This window comes from Felis catus, chromosome D3 (genome assembly GCF_018350175.1).
Source record: "Felis catus isolate Fca126 chromosome D3, F.catus_Fca126_mat1.0, whole genome shotgun sequence".
Lineage (NCBI taxonomy): Eukaryota > Metazoa > Chordata > Mammalia > Carnivora > Felidae > Felis > Felis catus.
The window spans coordinates 82,251,507-82,272,586 of record NC_058379.1 but is presented as its reverse complement, the minus strand read 5'-3'; the positions used below and the strand labels follow the sequence as shown (position 1 = coordinate 82,272,586).

Below are 21,080 nucleotides of genomic sequence, written 5' to 3'. Positions count from 1 at the left end.
TTTCTAAAAGCCCAAGAAAAGTTCATTCTGACACTATACTCAATAATATGTATGATCCTTTTTATCATATTCATTCAGTTACCTTTAAATATTATTTGAAAACTGTAACTTACAAGGGTCAAGATTCAGAATGTGTCCAATTTTTCAACTTTGTCATTTTTATGTGGTTTTACTTGCATTTCTATAATTATTATGTTTATTTTCCCTTGTAAAGGTTCTAGGTTGTGGTATGGAAAAACAGTAAAAACTGATGACACATGTCTTCAACACCATTTTATTAAAAAAAAACATGATATTGTTTATCTCATGGTAAATCATTAAGCTACATATAAAAAGAACCAAACAAATAAATAAATTTTTAATTCATAGTGAACTTTGCTTCTTCAGGATTCCCTCTCACCCCACCATTCAGGGTACCATGTTTTTGGTAAGGTTATCAGTGAAGAGAGGTCAAGGGACAGCACTTGAGTTATTGTAGAACCCACAGGGGAAAAAAAAGTTTGCTTCTTCTGTTTTGGGAAAGTTATAATTAAAAGTAGCTTTTGAATTGGGGTGTCTGAGTGGCACAGTGGGTTGAGTGACCAAATCTTGACTTCAGCTCAGGTCATAATCTCACATGGTTGGTGAGATCGAGCCCCACATGGGTTCTGTGCTGACACTGCAGAGTCTGCTTGGGATTCTCCCTCTCCCTCTCTCTCTGCCCCTCCCCTGTTTGCACGTTAACTCTCTCTTTCTCAAAATAAATAAATACATACTTAAAAAGAATAATTTCAAAATTGATTAAAAGTTATCATCTGTTGACAATTCTGTTCTTTATCTGATTGCTCTGGGATATCCCAAGATGCTTAACATAGGGATGCCATATATATTTATGGGAATTTTGGCCTCCTAAAATATTTAGCTTATAACCAAAACTATGTTAACAAGAATCCATTTTGACCTAGCAATATATTTTTAATTTTTAAATTTTTATTTTAGAGAGAGCGAGAGCAAGAGTCGGGGAAAAGGACAGAAGGACAGAGACAGAGAGAGGGCAGGAGGGAGAGAGAGAGAATCTGAAGCAGGTTTCACACAGCGTGGAGCCCAACTCAAGGCTCCATCCTATGACCCTGGCCAAAATCAAGAATCAGATGCTCGACCGACTGAGGCACTTGGGCTGACAATATCTTCAAAAAATAAATATTCTTATGCATTCTCAGATGCCAGCTGCTAGATCCCAAGAGCACAAAGATGAATAATACAGTGTTTCTCTATTCAAAAAGCATGCAGTCTAAGGGGAGACTTGCCCTACCAAACCCTCTTACTCTGTGTCAGAAGTGTGTCGAAGGGTAGAAGAAATTACAAAGACCCTTGAGGAAAGGACAGTAAAGAGCGTGTGACACATAAACTTGTGGTAAAGAAGAGTTAAAAAGGGCAAACCAATACAAAAACAACAAGAAAATTGGGATGAAATCTAACAATCATGCCTCAGGCCTCAGAGATTTGCAGGAAGCAGGATAATTAGGGAGGGCAGTATTCCAGAGAGAGAGGAACCTCGGAAAGCAGAGCTGACTTTTGCAGCAGTGTCTTCCCTGAGGGAATTTGCTGATGCTGCCTTTATGGGGGAGGCTGCTGCCCCGGAAGAGGTCTTCTGCCCCGGAAGAGGTGCTGCCCCCAAAGGGGCCGCTGCTTCTGGGACAGAGCCATGAGCAGAGCTTTGGGAGGTCTCGGGGAACTGGAGAGAGAAATTGGAAGGTGATGGCTCCTAAATACACGGTTGGTTTCCCCTCCAAGGTTTCCTGTAGGTTGAGGAGGCTAAAAACACTGAACACAGCCTCAGCAAAGCAAAGAAGGGCAACTCCAGCCTCGCCGAGGAGACAGTGCCTAACTTCATTTAATGTCAGGAGTGGGTCATAAAGACAACACCAGGTGCTCATCTGAAGGCTTGGAGGAGAGTGGCTGAGGGGAGGCTAAGCCCAAGGTGGAAATAAACGTTACCCAAACTGCAAGCTGGCAGTCCTAAAAATCCAAACCCAAGGGAGCAGAAACAATGACTGAAACAGACTCAGAGTTAGTACAGATATTTAGTTAGCAGAACAGGACACTTATAAAAACAATAACCTATGATCACGATGTTCACAGAAAATAAAGGGAAAGGTGGAGAAGGTAAAGAAATACAGAATTACTTCAGAGACTTGAAATACATAAAAGAATTGTAACGAAAATCCAGAACTGAAAAAAAAAATAAAAGTTTTAAAATTAAGAACCCTAGGGGGTGCCTGGGTGGCTCAGTCAGTTAAGCGGTCCACTTAGGCTCAGGTGATGATCTCACAGTTCATGAGTTCTAGTCCCACAGTGGGCTCTGTGCTGACAGCTCAGAGCCTGGAGCCTGCTTGGGATTCTGTGTCTCCCTCTCTCTCTCTCTCTCTCTCTCTGCCCCTCCTTGCTCTCTCTCTCTCTCTCTCTCAAAAATAAATAAACCATTAAAAAATTAAAACCATTAATAAACCATTAAAAAAAAATTTAGAACCCAATAGATTGAGGGGCATCTGGGTGGCTCTGTCAGTTAAGCATTCTACTTAGGCTCAGGTCATAATCTCACAGTTCATGAGTTTGAGTCCCACATTGGGCTCTGTGCTGACAGCTCAGAGCATGGAGCCTTCTTTGGATTCTGGGTCTCCCTCTTTCTCTGCTCCTCTCCTGCTCTCTCTCTCTCTTAAAAATAAATAAACATTAAAAAAAAGAACCCAATAGATTTAACAACAGATTTAACACAGCAGAACACAGGACTGATGTTCTGGGACACATGTCAATAGAAGATATACACACTGAAGAAAAAAATAAAAAAGGGATAGAAAGTACAGAAAAGGATGTAAGAAATGTCGAACACAGAGGGAATGTATAGCCTAGCTGGAACTGCTGTTCCAGGCAGAAATTATCAACAGAAAGGGTTAGAAATGGTATTTAAAGAGATCATGACAGAAAAATTCCAAACACTGAAGAAACACATTGTGGTAGATCATCTTCAAAACTGGCCCCCAAAGTAGCTACATGCCCTTATATCCATGCAGTGTGTAATGCCCTCCTTTACCGAATATGGGCCAGAACTGTACCTTGCTTAATGCAACAGAATTGTGACAGTAGGGACACTGTGTCAGCATCAGGCCTGAGCCTTAAAATAGCCTGTCAGCTTCTGCATTTGAGACCGTAGGGCCCTGGACCACCAAATATGAATCCCAGCTATTCTGCTCGAGAGAGTTCCTGGAGGACAAGTTCCTGCAGACAAAGAATCATTTCATAGAGAAGCCACGTGTTACCTTATACGTGAGTGGAGAAACCATTTTGGGTATCCCAGAGGGACTAGAGCATTCTAGCATCCACAATTCCAGACTCTGCCACATCTGAATGTAGTGACATGAGAAACCCTTAACAAAGACTCGCAAAAGAAATCCCTGCTGTAATCAATCAACCCACAGAAATATGAGCTCATAAAATTGTCATTATTTTAAGCCACTACTTTTTAGAATGGTTTGTAATGCAAATAAGAGAACAAATATGAACTTAAAGACCAAGAATCTTCATTGAGCCCAAAGTAAGCCCCATTTAGGAATATTTTAATTAAACTGCTTAAAAACAAAGAAAAAGAGTTAAAATCATCCAGAAATGGGGCACAAATTATGTTCCAGTGGGCAACAATAGCATTAAAAAATGACAATAAAGACTAATCCTGGAAGCCAGAAGACAATAAAATATCCTGTTTAAAGTACTGAAGAAAGTAATCTCTAACCTAAAATTACATCCTCAACAAAAATATCCTTCAAAAATAAAGGCAAAATAAAGTTAAAGAGAAAGTGAAAGAAAATTTCTTGCCAGCAGAATTGCATCTCAAGAAAATTAACTCTCAGTATAAAACAGTAATCTCCTGCATATACTCAAATATATGTAGAGCAAAAGTGCCTAAAACAGCACAAATTGAAGGAAGGGAGTAAATACAGAGGTAAATGTTCTATTGTTCTTTATTAGTGACATGACAAAAGTGACATTCTTACTCAAGAAGAATTTATATTTTAATAAGAATAAACACTAAGATCTAGTAAAATGTGTAATAGAAATAAAAGAAATTCTATTTCTTTCTAATAATAGAAAGAAAACCTAGACCATAAGATTTCTAATACAAAAGCAACAAAAGAGGGGCACCTGGGTGACTCAGTCGGTTAAGTGTCCAACTTAGACTCAGGTCATGATCTCACAGTTCATGGGTTTGGGCCTTGCATCAGGCTGTGTGTGGGCAGCTCAGAGCCTGGAGCCTGCTTTGGATTCTGTGTCTCCGTCTCCCTCTGGCCCTCCACCACTAGCTCTCTGTTTCTGTCTCTGTCTGTCTCTCTGTCTCTCAAGAATAAATAAACATTAACAAAAATTCAAAAGAAACAAAGGAAGAAATTAAGCATGAAATGGGTGCTCAGAGAAAAAGGAATAACAGTAATATAAGCCTGAATGCATCAGGAATTACATTAAATATAAATAGGCTAAAAACAATAATTATAGGACTGACATTGTCAAAGTGAATTAAGCAAGAACAAAAACAAAATCTACATATTGCTTACAAGAGGCATAAAAAAGTTAAAAATAAAACTCAAGAAAGAAGTTCTATCATGAACACACTAACCAAAAGAAAGCTGTTACGGTTTTTTTGTCATCAGCCAGCTTAGAGATTAAGGGAAGTAATATTACTCTAAGTATCCAATAACTTATATATATATATATATATATATATATATATATATATATACACACACACACATATATATATGTGTGTGTGTATGTGTATGTGTGTGTGTGTGTGTGTGTGTGTGTATCAAACTTCGAGAACTAAGTGAGAGATAACTCCACAAATATAGTGGGATTTTAACACTCTTCTAAAAATAGCTAAGAGAAATAGCAAACTTACGTATGCACAAAGAGTAAGGACACAGATGCTATAAATGATGCAATTAACACATATGAACTAATTGCCATATATAGAACATTGCACCCAACAAACATAGAATATATTTTATTTTTAAGTGCATCTGTAACATTTTTAAAAATTGACCACTTATTAAGCTACAGAGCAAGTCTCAACAAATCTCAAAGCACTGATATAAGTCATACTATTTTTCTTGTATCCGTAAAAAAGATAACTGGGAAATCCCTAACTAGTTGAAAAGCACACCATATACTACTGAATAACCCATGGGTAAAAGAAGAAATCACCACAGAAATTAGATATGACATATCTCAGCTTGTGAAAATCTAAATAGGTACTTAGAAAGAAGTATAATGAATAAAACACCCATAAACACAGATTTGTATATAGGAAACATCTGAAAATGCCTGATGAGTTTTGTGGCTTTTATCATGATTTATGATCAAGGCTTTTATTTCAAGAAGCTGGGTTGTTTGAAAAGTATATAAAATTCTCAGAAGTTAGAAAGAAGTAATAAATTAAAATAGGAGTATATATTAATGAAATAGAAAGTACGTGCACAATAAAGAGTATCAACATAAGCCAAAATTTGTGACTTCAAAACATTAATAAAACTGGTAAATCCCTAGTAAGACTAATCAAATCACTAAAAGAAGAAATATAACACAAATTACTGACAAGAAAAATACCATGACTTAGATGTCCTAATTTGATAAGGCAATAAACAAGCAAAATAATCAGACTGTAGACAACAATGAGATTATGCAAATCATGATAGTATCAAGAAAATAAATGAATTTCACAGGAACAGGTTAGAGTAAACACACACACACACACACACACACACACACACACACACACGCATGCTGTATGATTCATTTACATCAAGCATAAAAACAGGCAAAACTGATTTATGCTGTCAGAAGTGGATTGTCTTTACCTTTGGTGGGTTAATTGGTAGGAGGCATCTTTGGTTAGCGTAGTAGTGGAAGTGGTTTCTGGGCCTTGGTATTTGGGTTTTGATCTGGATGCAAGGTACGTTAACATGCTCACCTTGTAAAAACATATTTTAAACAGTTTTTTTAAAAATTTTTTAAATGTTTATTTTTGAGACACAGAGAGAGAGAGCATGAGGGGGAGAGGGAGAGGGAGAGGCAGAAGGAGACACAGAATCTGAAGTAGGCTCCAGGCTCCCACCTATCAGCACAGAGCCCAACGCAGGGCTTGAACCCGCCAAGCAGCGAGATCGTGACCTGAGCCAAAGTGGGACGCTCAACCAACTAAGCCACCCAGGCGCCCATGTGTAAAAAATATTTTAGATGCACACTAACAATTTTTGCACTTTCTTGTGTACTTGTTAAACTTTAAGAAAATATTTTCATTAAATAACAAAAAGGCCTTGAGGAAGCAAATATAGTTTAGGTAGATGTTAGATACCTAAAAACACAAAGATGAAAGAAACTTCAGAGCTTTTAAATACTTAGATTTTGGGGCGCCTGGGTGGCTCAGTCGGTTAAGCGTCTGACTTCGGCTCAGGTCATGATCTTGCGTCCGTAAGTTCAAGCGCTGCATCGGGCTCTGTGCTGACCGCTCAGAGCCTGGAGCCTGTTTCAGATTCTGTGTCTCCCTCTCTCTCTGACCCTCCCCTGTTCATGCTCTGTCTCTCTCTGTCTCAAAAATAAATAAACATTAAGAAAAAATTTAAAAAAATAAATAAATACTTAGCTTCTTTTTCTTGAGCTAAAGTACACAGAGATACTTATTTGTAAGATTTCATACTGTATTTGAGAGATGAAATGATTTTTTTTCTTTTGAGAGGTTAACTTTTCTCTTTTCCCATTTCAGGGTGTTTATTGACACAGAAAATATATGTCTGTGTGGGGGAAGCAAGAATGGCGAGTTGGTAACTGAAGCTCTTTGTGCTGATGGTTTCCCAAACATAAATTCATAACTGCAATCATGCTAGGAACCTAAAGGAAGGATGAAACATTTCTTTCGATGATTACAGTAAATAAGTAAATAATATGTATTAAATAAATAAATAACCAAAGAAACCAACAGATGAACAGACCAATAAATAACTAAATCTTCTCCAAGGATGAATGGAAGCGGAAATGAGAGTAATGTGGTCTTTTCTTTTCTTTTTTTTTTTTTAACATTTATTTATTTTTGAGACAGAGAGAGACAGAGCTTGAACGGGGGAAGGTCAGAGAGAGAGAGGGAGACACAATCTGAAACAGGCTCCAGGCTCTGAGCTGTCAGCACAGAGCCCAATGCGGGGCTTGAACTCACGAACTGCAAGATCATGACCTGAGCCGAAGTCGGACGCTTATCCGACTGAGCCACCCAAGCGCCCCTCTTTTTTTTTTAAGTTTATTTATTTACTTTGAGAGAGAGAGAGAGAGAGTGCATGGGAGGGGCAGAGAGAGAGGGAGAGAGAGAGGGTCCCAAGCAGGCTCTGAACCATCAGCGCAGAGTCCGATGTGGGGCTCGAACTCAGGAACTGTGAGATCATGGCCTGAACCAAAACCAAGAGTTGGACACTTAACAAACTGAGCCACCCAGGCGCAGTGTTTCCTAATAGCAGTGTTTCCTAATAGCAGTGTTTCCTAATAGGGCCAGCCATGAAGCGTCCACAATGGAAAAGGTAAGGATATTCCTACCACATCAATGAAACTCTTATCCTTTGTTTGACTCTTCTATTTCTGGGAACCACCATATGATTTCAGGGATAAAATTTTTAATTGTGGTCATTGTCACACAGCTTGTCATATTTTTGGATCAACTGAAAGCCAAATGATCTCACAGCACATTACATGAAAGTACTGATAAGAAGTGCATTGGCCAAATGTTGGCATATAGGTAGCACAGGTGCCCAGATTGAGAAGAATCATTGTCTTGCCTTGATTATCACTAACAGAATCATATTGTAAATGGCGGTTAAGTTATAGGAAACAAAAATCTGTCAGAGCTCATTAATGTTGTGAACTTTAATTGGATTGGTTTTGTATTTTTATTTTGCTTATACTTAATGTACACATGGGTTTGGCTTTAAAGTTGAATAAACATATAAGCATAAAGACTTCCTGTTAATTTTATGCTTGTACATATATTAGCTTAAAATTATAACTGAAATTTGACTTGATTAAACAAAAAAACCTTTCAAGTCTTTCAAAAGGGAACCATAGTTTAGTGAAGCTAAAATACTAGAGTAAACATTCTTCTGTTGAATGATGTGTTTGCTATACTCTGTAATATCAAAACAAAAAATTATTAGATATGTAAGGAAGACTTTATTCAAGGGTATTACAATAGGAGAGAGAGGTCAGAACTCTGTCTGAGATCAACTGTAATGAAACAAAGGACTGCGGAGCTTTTGAAGTTGAGGTTGGGTAATCTTAGGTTATCTGTGTTTGCTAATTTTCTCTACCCAAAGGAAAAGTAAACTTTCTCATATCTTTGCAAAAGGACGTAGTTGCATAACTTGGATCAAAGTATCTGCTAAAGTTAGACTACTACTGTCTCACGAAAATTAGGAAGCAGAGATGTCTTCTTTCGTGGTTACATTTCTAAGGGATGGATCTCTGGACATGGAGAGAGACATTCCTGAGACGTAAAATAGTCAAGACCTTTTAAAAGTATTCGTATTTTGAAGAGGTAGAGAAAGAATTTTCAATGTTAAGTTTTTTGCAGTAAATGTTCTAAGAAAAAGGGACCAAGAGCCTGAAACAAGCCTGTCTGAAATGTAGTCAAGTCCAAGAGAAAGTTAAAGCCATCTTGGTCAGTAACATTATATTGACCCTATGCTGGCAACTTGTTCATGAGGACCACAATATATTCATATGAACTTAGTTTAATCTGGTTTGTTTTCATGGCAATAGTTCATGTTTGGAGCTCAAAACCCTGTTTCAGCATATTAAGAAATGCACCGTAGAATAGTCTTTCTTTTAATTCTGTGAATGATGAGTATCAAAAGTACTTGGTAAATTTAACACTAGAGTAATAATTACATGAACAAAAACTTGTTTTGTAATATAATGACTTAAGAAACATATTCTGCCTATTACAAAAATAAACTCCAAGCTTATTAAGGGAGATAAAAAGACCCCAGTATAGGACTCAAACTTACAATGCTGAGATCAAGAGTTGCATGTTCCACTCACTGATTCAGCCAGGTATCCCAAGAAAAAAAGATATTTTTAACCTAACTGTCCAATTGCAAGCAGGTGACCCAAATATGTGTAACTATTAGGTGCACAATATATGTTTTTTTTAATCTACTTAAATAATCAATTAATCAAATTGCATATAATTTGCATCTATAAAATGAAAATTATGTTTGAGATCAGGCAGGATATTTAGTATTATACCAATTCAATATCCTATGGGTATATCTCCTCTGAGGCTTTAGAGATTGAATCTTGAAAAAATATACTCCATGCTTTGTGTGTGTGTGTGTGTGTGTGTGTGCGCGCGTGCGCGTGCGTTTTAATTGTTGACCAGATGCCAAAACTTCACACAGATAAGTGTGAATAATGCGAACAATTAGTAGTTAAAGGGCATCAAGTAACTGAGTTTGGGCAGGTTGAAACAAGGAGGTCTTATAAGACCATATTTCATTAAGCCAAAGTGGATTTAAATCGTGAGAAACAAATGTTCAAGGACAACCTTAAAATTCGCCATTCTAGACTTAGCATCTAATTTGAGAAAGCTTAATAAGATAAAGGTGCATGCTTCAGCAAGATACATCAATAAAGCTAAACAAATTTACATTAACAATTAATTTCCAATCCACAAGCATTCTTTGGTAACATGCTATGTGCCAGAGACATAGAGTTGACTAGGTCAAAGCCCATTCCCTCAAGAGGTTAATTTCTAGTGCAGAGACAAACACATTCACTAATAATTTTTATTGAATAAGGAAAACTAAAATTTGTTCCCCTTATTCCTAAATAGTTCACATAAGTACTTAGTTGGTCAATTTTAGTTTACTTAGAAGGTACAATTCATGCTTTTTAAGTGTCTCTATTTTAATGTTTAATCCAACTTCACTAGGCAACAAAACAAAGAATTCAGAATATATTACAAATTAATGCAATTTTAGGCTCACTTCTTAGCATGTGAATGATATGTAAAAACAATCTTTATTAAAATAACTTTGATACTGAACAGCTAATATCTTTTACCTGATTACTGAATTATTTTCTCAGATGTCACTATCATAGTTGTCTACAAAAATACATCAATCATACATATTGATGTTAGGAGTCAGGTACATTAATCCTCAACAGGAAAATGAAGCAACAATTAGCAGCTCCTGGAAAGAGTATCTGAATCTTAGAATAGTAGTGCCATATATAATCTAAAACATACACTCAAATATTTTAATTCTGGGGAGACACAAAGCTATTTATTTTCATAATATACACTGTACGAAAATAATACAACCAAGTCTACATGCCTGGTCAGTATGGACAATAGATTGAATAACTTCTATTCTTTAGGATGGTGTAAAGTTAGAAGTAGCTACAAAGAGCACATTGGGATAAAGAAAGAAGGAAAAGTGTGTGTAATGTTAGGATTTGAACTGTCAAGCAAGTAACACATATTCCCATCTCCAGGGGAGGAGCCACACCTCATGAAGGATAGCAGAGAGCACAACCGTGTTTACCACCAAGAGCAATTGTCTGATGATGTCAACCCACTGCATGTTTCAAGGTCATCAAGAAAGATGTGACTTACACAAGGAACAATGCTTTACTCACATAGAGAAGAGACAGAGTGAGATCACCTTTATTTGTGGGCATCTGCAGCCCTCTTGTGATGTGAGGGAAGGACCTTGTTCCCCCCTTCAAGGAAGAGATAGACTAGTGGGATTGTTTGGGACCCCTGGATGCCGGTGTTCTTGCACCCCTGAACCCCAACTACAGATACACATTTTTTTTCAGATAGACTGTTAGTTTAGAAAATAATAAATAAAATTACATGTTCTCAGAGCCATGTTCAATCATGTTACACCAGAATTAGCTGTTTGAGGACAAACCAGTGTGGCATTGAATACCAAAGGTTTCTTCTCTTAGTCTTGGCATATGCTGTTATGTTGTAATCTGTCTTGTCAATTCATAATTTTTATTTACTCCCTGATTTTTCCCCAAATTTACTTCCTAATGCAGCTCAGAATATGTGCCTTGAAATGTGCCTGCAATCGATTTTACTCTTAAAAAAAATAATCTTCTTAGCTCCACTAAACTTTATCTAAAAGTGAAGACATTAAGATGATGAGAACTACCTTCCTCCCTTTTAATAACAAAGAGAATGCAAACAAAGTTACCACATGTGGGCGTTTTACAACATAGACATGGGCTATTATCAACACACTTTCTTCTCTTGCAAGGGAGAAAAATCTCCACAGTGCTCCCAAATCTTGATCTGAGTAGATTGTGGTGATATTTACATTCAAATGGAGATAGAATCATAAAGGGTTTAGTTGGAGCTATTTGCTCATCAGGACTATAGGCCCATCAGGACTCATCCTTTTTAAGTATTCCATTTCTTTAGAACAGAATCTAATTGTTTCTTGAATGATCCTTGTGTTTTGCTTCAGCAATTGTGCCTGATAGGCCATTCCATATGTTTATTATGTTCTAAGTAGGGGGAAAAATCTTGCAAACATCTGTTATGGGTTTTTTTTGAAATCCTCGTTTACATTCCTTGCAATTGTTACATTTCTGGAAATGGGCATGCAACTGACATCGTGTATTAACAAAGTAGTATGTGGAATAACCACTGCAATGTCTGTAGGGTTTTTTTGTTGTTATTTTCATGATCCCAAATCCCATGCTATTAGAAATTAGAATGATCTTGATTTTTCCCTCTATTAGAAAAATGAAATAATAAAATAAGACCTAGATAGCAAACTGCCTTCCATCAACATAAGGGATTTCTTTTCCTTTTTTTAATGAAGCTGCCCCTTGATCCATAAACCAATCTTTGTTTGTTACAGATTGCACAACTCTACGGGTATATAAAATAGAGCTGTAGCAAGTAAAATCCTTTTAAAATTGAAGAACTCAAATTACCCCTTATTTATTTCTTTTTATTCTTCTATTAATAGTAATAATTCAATAATCTTGGCATTATCTTTCTAGCTTTTATTATTCTTTGTTTTGAATGTCTAAATATTATTTACATTTCTATGCTTTATTAATATATTTTCAGAAGCCACTTCAAACTTTTATAGAGAAAAGTAAGGTACAACAAAATAAAACATGATATTGACAATAAGGAAAATGTCTTAACTATGTATATTACTAGCACATTTGCTTATATAGTCTCCTCTATTTTGTGTAACAACTTGCAGAAGACAGCATTATTATTTTGCTTTCCATGTCACATGGAAAAGAACAGTGAAACTCAGAGAGGAATAAAATTGCTTACCCCACATAGTAGAACTGGATAGGGTCTCTAGATCCTTGAGTTACAGAATTATTTCAATGAATTGGTTTCCCATAGAACTTTGTCCACTTTTACACATATTTTTCTGTTAACAATTGACTTATAACTAGCTTCAAATCTGGTGGATGGTAGTTATTAAATTTTTAAATAACTTAGAGAGAGAGAGAGAGAGAGAGAGAGAGAGAGAGAGAGAGAGTGTGTGTGTGTGTGCATGTTCACCCACACCAAGATTATCAAGATTATAAAATTTATAAGAACTTGAGGTTTGGCAACTTGGCCTAAGTGACACCATTTTGGGCCCGTGGTTTTCTCTTTAAGAGTTCTACCCTTTTAATCAACTCAATGGTCATCTTCCCTTAATTCACATCATCGAGTTAGAAAGGGCCTACCAGGAGGTATTCCCAATTCAGGATTCAGTTGTACTGGTAGGTCCTAACTTCCCTAGCTAGGGATAAATGTAAATGACACTATGATCAGGAACTTCTTAATTCCTAAAACTTCAGAATCCATTTCTAAGACAACAGCTTCCCAGCAAAGATCCTTAGATTCTCTGGCCAAAGCTCTTGATAATAGGATAGCCCTTGATTATCTTTTAACTGTGCTCTGGCAACACCACCTGCTGCACCAAACATGAACACTTCTGAGGAAGTTAGAGCTCGGTTACCTGAAGTCAATGAGCAAGGCACTTTGCTTAAGAAGGTGACTCCTCCGGCAGGGTCTTTCTTTGACCTCCTTGATTTTGATTCTTTTGAGTCTAGATAGAAAAAGCACTCAGTGAATTTTAATCCTGCTTATATAATCTTAATTGCTATACCTCTTTCCAATTGTATACACTTTTATTCATGCTCTTTTTATCACTGCCATTGCCACTAATCACGTAAATACTTCTTCCTCAACCAGTGCAATGGCAAACGAGTGGATTAACCTGTCACCTCCCTTCCCCAAACATGTTGCTTCTATAACATACTTCCTGTTTTTGTTTTTTAATTAATTAATTTATTTATTTGAGAGAGAGACAGCATGAGCGGGGGACAGGGGCAGAGGAAGATAGAGAATTCCAAGCAAGTTCCATGCTGAACGTGATCTCAGGAACTTGAGATCATGACCTGAGCTGATATCAAGAGTCAGCCACTTAGCCGACAAAGCCACCCAGCCAAACCTGTTTCTGTAACTATGTTAAGGCCCATTTTGCATCTTTATAAACTATGTTAACTATTCCTCTTGGTAGCATTGAAAATAAAGATACCAAACGTGACATTTAAGAGCCTCCAATGTCTGGCCCAACAGTATTTTCTACTTTAACTTACTATCTGTAATGTCCTCTTCTGCATCCTGTATTCCTGGCTCAAATCAATCTGTTTCCTGTCCTCAAACATCTCCCTCTACCCTGTCAGGTGTTATTGTCAACATAACTATAATGATATAAAACGTATTTATTTATTTTTAAAAATACATACCATTATTTTATATGCATTGTCTCATTTAATCTTCCCCCAAATCATCATGTAATGGTAAAGAGAATGGGCATTGAAGTCCTACTACCTCAGTTGGAAAAAGAGCTTTGCTGCATGCTAGTCATGTGCCCTTGAACAAATTCCTTCATTTTCCATTTTTACAGAAGCTCAGAGGGCATTTAATCTCAGGGATGTGTTTAAACACCATAAAACCTTCCAGAATCTAAATCCAATGTCCCTTTATCAAGTGAGGCAGAATTTTCCTTTCATTCATTCATCATAAATATTTAAGTATTCAGTTGTCCACACCAGAAGCAAAAAGTTCATATTAAATACCTTAATACATATGACATTTTGTTTCTCAAACAGTTTAAGGAACACACACACACACACACACACACACACACACACACACACACGGATCTATACGCACATGCAGAGAAATCTGTTTGGCATTGTTGAATTTCTGGAGTATAAGAGTGATTCATCAAAGGCAGTGACAAAATATTTGACCTTGATATTCTTTAATAATAGGACAAAAGACAGTAAGCTCAAAGAAAAGAGTGAAAAGTAATGTAACAAAACGCCCCCAGGAGTTTACAAATGCAGACGATGTTTCATGATGTATGACCTTGTGTTGTTGATGAGTAACTGGTTAAATCTTTCCTCAGTAAATCTTATACTCATCATCAAATGGCCTACAGGGTGAAAACAATCTTAAAATATACATATTTTGATGTTTTCATAATTATGCTCTTCTTGTAAGGATCAAGAAATATAATTGAGGATATTTCTCCTCGTGGCAAAGTGTTTTCCTTCTCACTGCTCTTTTTATCTCTCTTCCTTTTCATGTTTCTGTTAGAAAAGGAAAGGTCCCCTTCATGCTCCACCCAGAGCATGGAATGCTAATGAGGACAGGGAGGGTGTAAACTGAGCTTCCTGAGCTACCAAGCATCACAGCTTTAGAGGGCTTGGAACTTTGGGGGATAAATGTGCATAATCCCCTTCCATGATATTCAACCTGGGTTCTCACTTCTGCAAGCAAAGGGCCTCTTTAAAATAAAGTTCATTATCTCCATATAAAAAAATACAAACTTAGTGGCAAAAATGTGAAAAACAGAAAAAAAAATCTGCTCATAATCACAAAATTAACTCATTCATTGGTTAGTTACATATGAGTTCCTTTAGGAAATATGTATATTCAGTATCTCCTGTGCTGAGGCCTGCACTGGAGAATAAAGATATCTGGTCTACCAGGTCAATAGGGTGTAGATTCCACTCCAATATAATACAGCAATATTATAAATACAATGGTAAAATTATCCCTTCAATACCTAAATGCATCCTACACATTTTATTTTATTATTTTTTAAGTTTATTTTGAAAGAAAGAAAGAATGAGTGCACACAAGTGGGGAAGGAGGAGACAGAGAGGGAGAGAGAATCCCAAATAGGCTCCACACTGTCAACATGGAGCCCAATGTGGTGCTCAAACCCACAAACCATGAGATCATGACCTGAGCAAAAACCAAGAGTCTGACACCCCACCGACCGATTCACCGAGGCGCCCCTGCATCCTACACATCTTAGAATGCAGTATCGTGCCAAATACTTGGGAGTGGATGGTATTTGCCTTCATTTTTTTTTTCTGATTTGTTCACTTCAGAAAGCTACAGGAGCATTAACATGTGTCACAACTCAAATGACTTCAGCCACTTTGTATTTTCATCCTTTTTTTGAAAAATTGAACTCGTTCTTAAATTTTATTTTGAAGCCCAACCCATATTCCACATTAAATGTAAAATTAAAAACTGAAGATATTAAGGGTGCCTTGGGTGGCTCAGTAGGTTAAGTGTCTGACTTTAGCTCAGGTCATGGTTTCACGGTTCGTGGGTTCAAGCCCCGCGTCGGGCTCTGTGCTGACAGCTCAGAACCTGGAGCCTGCTTCAGATTCTATGTCTCCCTCTCTCTCTCTCCCTCCCCCGCTCATGCTCTGTCTCTCCCTGTCTCTCAAAAATAAATAAACATTAAAAATTTTTTAAAAATCAAGATATTAAAAGACTGATAGTAAAATTGGTGAATCAGAATTTTTTGCGTACTTATTTGGAAAATGGAAGTAAAAGAAGCTATCTATTTGTAACTAAAACATTTCATCAATCACGACTGCAGCAGCAAACAAAATCTGTAGGAACGAAGTTTGCATGTACATGCGTATAGAATCAAATCACAGAATTTGATAAAGCCACTTATTTTCACTAGATAGCAAACTCATTAGACAGTTAGCTGTACAGACTTCCGTGGTTTTCTGTTCAGTAGCGAAGCCTTTCTTAGCTCCTGGCCAGACTCAACAGAACTATTAGCATTCTCAGAACTAGCAGTAGTTAATGTGAGTCCTAAGTTCAGCTTCCAGTTCTGGCTGTGTGACCTTGAGCAAGCTTTTAAACCTGAAGTTTCTTCTGTAAAAAATGCAATTACTAATATTTCTCACATGATTTTTGTGTGAAACAAATGTCTATAAACCTCTCAGCCCAGGGCCTGGCACACAGTGAGCCTTCCTCACTCAATCCTTGCCCCATGTTTCTATTCATGCTGCAACACTGAAGCCATAGGGTTCCTTGAAAACACTGTCTTATCACATTTTCCAATCATTCCCAGAATGTGAAAAAGCCAAAATTATGCTCTAAGCTCTCAATAAGAACATCAACAGCCACCACAATAATCCAATTTGGCGTACATCGAAAAGTGTTGTTGCTGTTTTTTTAATGTTTATTTATTTATTTTGAGAGAGAGAGACAGAGACAGAGAGAGAGAGAGAGGGAGGGAGAGAGACAGCGAGTAGAGAAGGAGCAGAGAGAGAAGGAGAGAGAGAATCCAAAGCAGGTTCCATGATGTCAGCACAGATCCTGGTGCAGGACTTGAACCTATGAACCGTGAGATCATAACTTGAGCCGAAACCAAGAGTCAGAGGCTTAACTGACTGAGCCACCCAGGCACCCTGAAAAATGTGTTTTTACTATTCATTTTTTGGATGCACAAAACATGTAATGAGATGAAGTATGTTGTGATTTTTAAAATGCATGTGGAATTGGAGTGTGTTGGCTCTGAAACAAAAGAATTCTTCTTAGAGAAAAACTTGTGGTTGTTTTCTTTTGTTTTTTGTTTTTTGGTTTGTTTGTTTATGATGATGATGATGCTTTACTCAAGGTGTTTGGAAACAAATTAATGTTATCAAGAACATGTTAAAGAGAAAAGTAGCAGACACATGACAGAAGGGAGAACACAAGGGGAATGATCCTGGAACCACCTTCTGGAGCTTTCGAAAGAAAGACTGACCCCAGCCAGAGTGAATGTGGGAGCCATCAGAGTTACACACATTTAACATGGAATGTTATATATTTACCCCTTGAATCTAGTTAATTGGCAGCCTGGTAGACAAGCTGCTTGTTTTCATATTCTTTTCTGTTTGAGAGCAAGGTATTCAATGTAGTGACTTCGCTTGTTTCAGGCACCTGTTTTTACTTATACTTAAGCTTAATACTAATAATAACTAGTATTTACCGAGCTTTTGTAACGACTAGACAATGCCTAAGTCCTCCATGTGTCGTCTCATTCAACACTCACACACCTGGATTAATTTCATATGATTTGTATTTCCATTTTATAGATGTAGGAATGGGGGTGTGGCTTGTTAAGAAATTTGTCCAGGGGGCGCCTGGGTGGCGCAGTCGGTTAAGCGTCCGACTTCAGCCAGGTCACGATCTCGCGGTCCGTGAGTTTGAGCCCCGCGTCAGGCTCTGGGCTGATGGCTCGGAGCCTGGAGCCTGTTTCCGATTCTGTGTCTCCCTCTCTCTCTGCCCCTCCCCCGTTCATGCTCTGTCTCTCTCTGTCCCAAAAATAAATAAAAACATTGAAGAAAAAAAAATTTAAAAAAAAAAAGAAATTTGTCCAGGAACCCCCAGCTAGTACACAGAAGAGATACATTTCCAATGGGGGCTCCTGATGGAAGGATCAGCTATACTAAACGGTTCATAGAGCAGCAGGAAGCAAAAAGGCTTAAGAAGATCATGATAAGCCTTTCTTAGCTCCCGGCCAGACTTCAGTGACTTAGGAGGAGAACCCCGAACTACACAACAGCTTTTAGTGTGCTCCAAAGCCAGTCTCCCACTTTTAATGCATCTCGCTTTTGATTTTTCGTTGGATCATTTTGGGTAGCCATCAAGCGGGAGTGAAAAGGCACGCTCAGTGATGCATGCTTAAATTAGATTTGCTCTTATTGCTTTATTTACCCTGTCACAATAAATCATAGCATTTCCATCCTCTGGTTAACTGCATATTAAAATGACGTGAGATGGCAACACTTTAGTGGGCAGAAAATTAAAGGAATTTTTTTTTCAGTGAGAAACATTTAGCTTTCAACTCTATTTCCTTCTCAATGTATATGAGTGGCATTTAAAAAATCCCATTCCTAAGCCTTAATATCAATAGCCATGGTCAGGTAAAGAAATCAGTAATTGTTATGACAGTCCAGTGAAACAAAATATGAACCAACTCCGAGAAAATGGTATTTTAAACTCTGTTTACTGATGAAATTTACTTCATTGTGACAGGTCTTCAAGTAGAGAGTTATTTTAATTCTCATAAGCCCAGGTCTTACTACCTTTCCAAAGATGTCATGGTTACAGATACTCTTCTGTCTGTTACTAATACCCAAGTATATACACCACCTTTTCCCTTCATCTTTCCCAACTCACTTGGTCATAGGGGTATTTTGGAAAACTTACACGTTATCTTTTGCTAAAATTTTCAAATTGTTTGATTTCCCCAAATTTTCAAATACGTTATGTATATTGGCATCTTACACAGTAAATGTTTCTCTGAAATACTTAACATTCTTTTCTTTCAAAATGCTGGGCTTTTTTTTTCCATTTTTTTCCCCAAATGGCAAAATAGATGTGAAGTCCAACGCCTCCTCCCTGGGTAATATATTAACACCAAGAGTTTAAAACACATAGCTAAACTTTTGGAAATTAAAAACGAAAACTAAACAAACAAAAAACAAAACAAAAAACAAAAACAGAGGCCAGAAGTAGCAACAGAAACATGTGTAAGGGTAAATAAAACAGCAATGGAGTTAGCATCTGCCTGTGTTTATCTGTATCTAGGATTCTAAAGATTGGGTCTCAGTAAACCAGAAAGAAGGTATTAAATGTATGAAATAATGGTAAGTAATGTAAATTTTAAACACAGCATGGATCCAGAAGACAAAGAAAGCATCTAGGTTTTGTGGTTAAAGGAACCAAGGTAGAGGGGCACCTGGGTGCTCAGTCAGTTAAGCATCCGACTTCCCCTCAGGTCATGATCTCGAAGTTCATGAGTTTGAGCCTTGCGCTGGGCTCTGTGCTGACAGCTCAGAGCCTGGAGCCTGCTTCACACTCTGTGTCTCTCTCTCGCTCTGCCCCTCTCCCTATGCTCTCTCACTCTCTCTCTCAAAAATAAATGAGTAAACATTAAAAAAAAATTTTTTTTAAGGAACTAAGGTAGAAAGAGCTAAACTCTAGGATGATAAGCCTTTGTGTGTGATTAGGAGGGTGAAGAGACAGCAAGGGCTTTGGAGTGAAATAATTTTCAGATCTTTGCATTGTCCAGGAAAAAGTGGCAAAAATATCATTTACGCTTGAACATTTTAAGCTAAATATGAATGTTAAAATTCTGAAGGCAATCACAAAATAATGAAGACATAATATAACTTCTATATTGATTAAGAAAAAAATTAACGAAATATTGAAGGGAAAGAGAAACTCAGTCCAAATAAATGGCCAAAAATGAAGAAAGAGAGAAAAAAATAGAAAAATAGAGAAGAAAAATTATGATGCAAAACAAATCCTGTATAATGGTTCTTATAATGCAATTTAAATGAATTGAAATTTTCAGCCCACAACCATCTAAAATGGTTTTGTTGCTAAGTGCATCGGGGAGACCTTGATCAGTCCATCCAAAAGATGTCGCTCGAGGCTCTTGGTTCTGTCACAAGAAAGAATTGAGGGACAGACACAACACAATGGATGAGCAACACACGCTGAAAAGTACACCCTCCAGATGTGAGAGTGGGTGAACTCCGGGGAGAGTTTTGCCTCAGAGGTTTGGGGGGCAAACGGGGGGTTTGGGTTTCTATCTTTTATTGACTGTTGTTAACTAAGGGGTGGAATATTCATTATTTGAGGTAGGGATTTCTTGGAGGTAGGGTGGTCTCTTCCAGAACGTGGGTCTTTTTCCTTACTTGGTCAGAGGTTTCCTGCCATGGCACCCTTAGAGAGATTTTTGTACAGTGATGTAGTATAATGAAGGCATAATGTGAGCTTTGGTCTACTTTGTGGGCCATCTTAAGCCTGTCTGGTTTGATCTGGTTTCTTGTGGTTTAGTTTTGGAGTGCTCCCAGAAGGAGCCTCTGGTGTCCTCACAGCTTACCTTGACTTCCTCCCTGCTGGCTTCCAGGCATCCTGTTAGAACTTACTAACTGCCTACTCTAACAGCTTGAGGAATTTATATGTAAAAGACAGAACAGATACTTCTAGAGTAAAATGGAAGAGGATTTTTTATAACAAGGATTAAAAGGATGTTTTAATTATAATAAAGTGAAAAAGGGAACTATTAATAAATTTAACAATCTTACACTTAAAAACTTCTATGTATTAATAAATGCCAAAAGAATAAAAAATAAAAATATAATCCTTAAAAAGGTAAAATATTTGCAACCCGTTTTGCCTACAATTTATTCATATCCAGAATATATAAAAACTTTCCACAAATTAGAGAAAAGGACAAAATAAACCAGATCAAAAGTGAATAAAGGTGTAAATATAATTTCATAGAAAGGGAATTACAAATGGCCATTAAATGTGAACACATGTTCAACTATCCTGGTAAACAAACAAACAAAAAAATGTAAAATGAAATGTATACTAACCATATGGCAAAAACTTTAAAACCTGATAATAACAAGTGTTTTCAAGGATGAGTACCCATGGGATCACTTATCTACATTTGATGGGCGTATAAAACGATACAGCCACATTAGAAATCAATTAGGCATTGCCTAGTAAAGTTAGACATGCACATATACTACAACCTAACAATTAAATATAGGCAAAAACATATGTACACACATCCACACTACACATACGAGCATGTGCTTATGTATACACGTATACACATTTGCATGTATATATA

The 21,080-nt window shown here is 37.2% G+C and overlaps 1 long non-coding RNA gene across 1 annotated transcript in view; it reads right to left on the bottom strand.

Moving 5' to 3' along the window:
- Window positions 1–13,154, bottom strand: part of LOC123381095 — a 65,883-nt gene extending 52,729 nt beyond the window's left edge. Inside the window, exon 1 of the long non-coding RNA XR_006587610.1 lies at window positions 13,065–13,154. This is a non-coding gene — a long non-coding RNA (uncharacterized LOC123381095). The remainder of the gene's footprint in view (window positions 1–13,064) is intronic.
- Window positions 13,155–21,080: the final 7,926 nt, after the last annotated feature.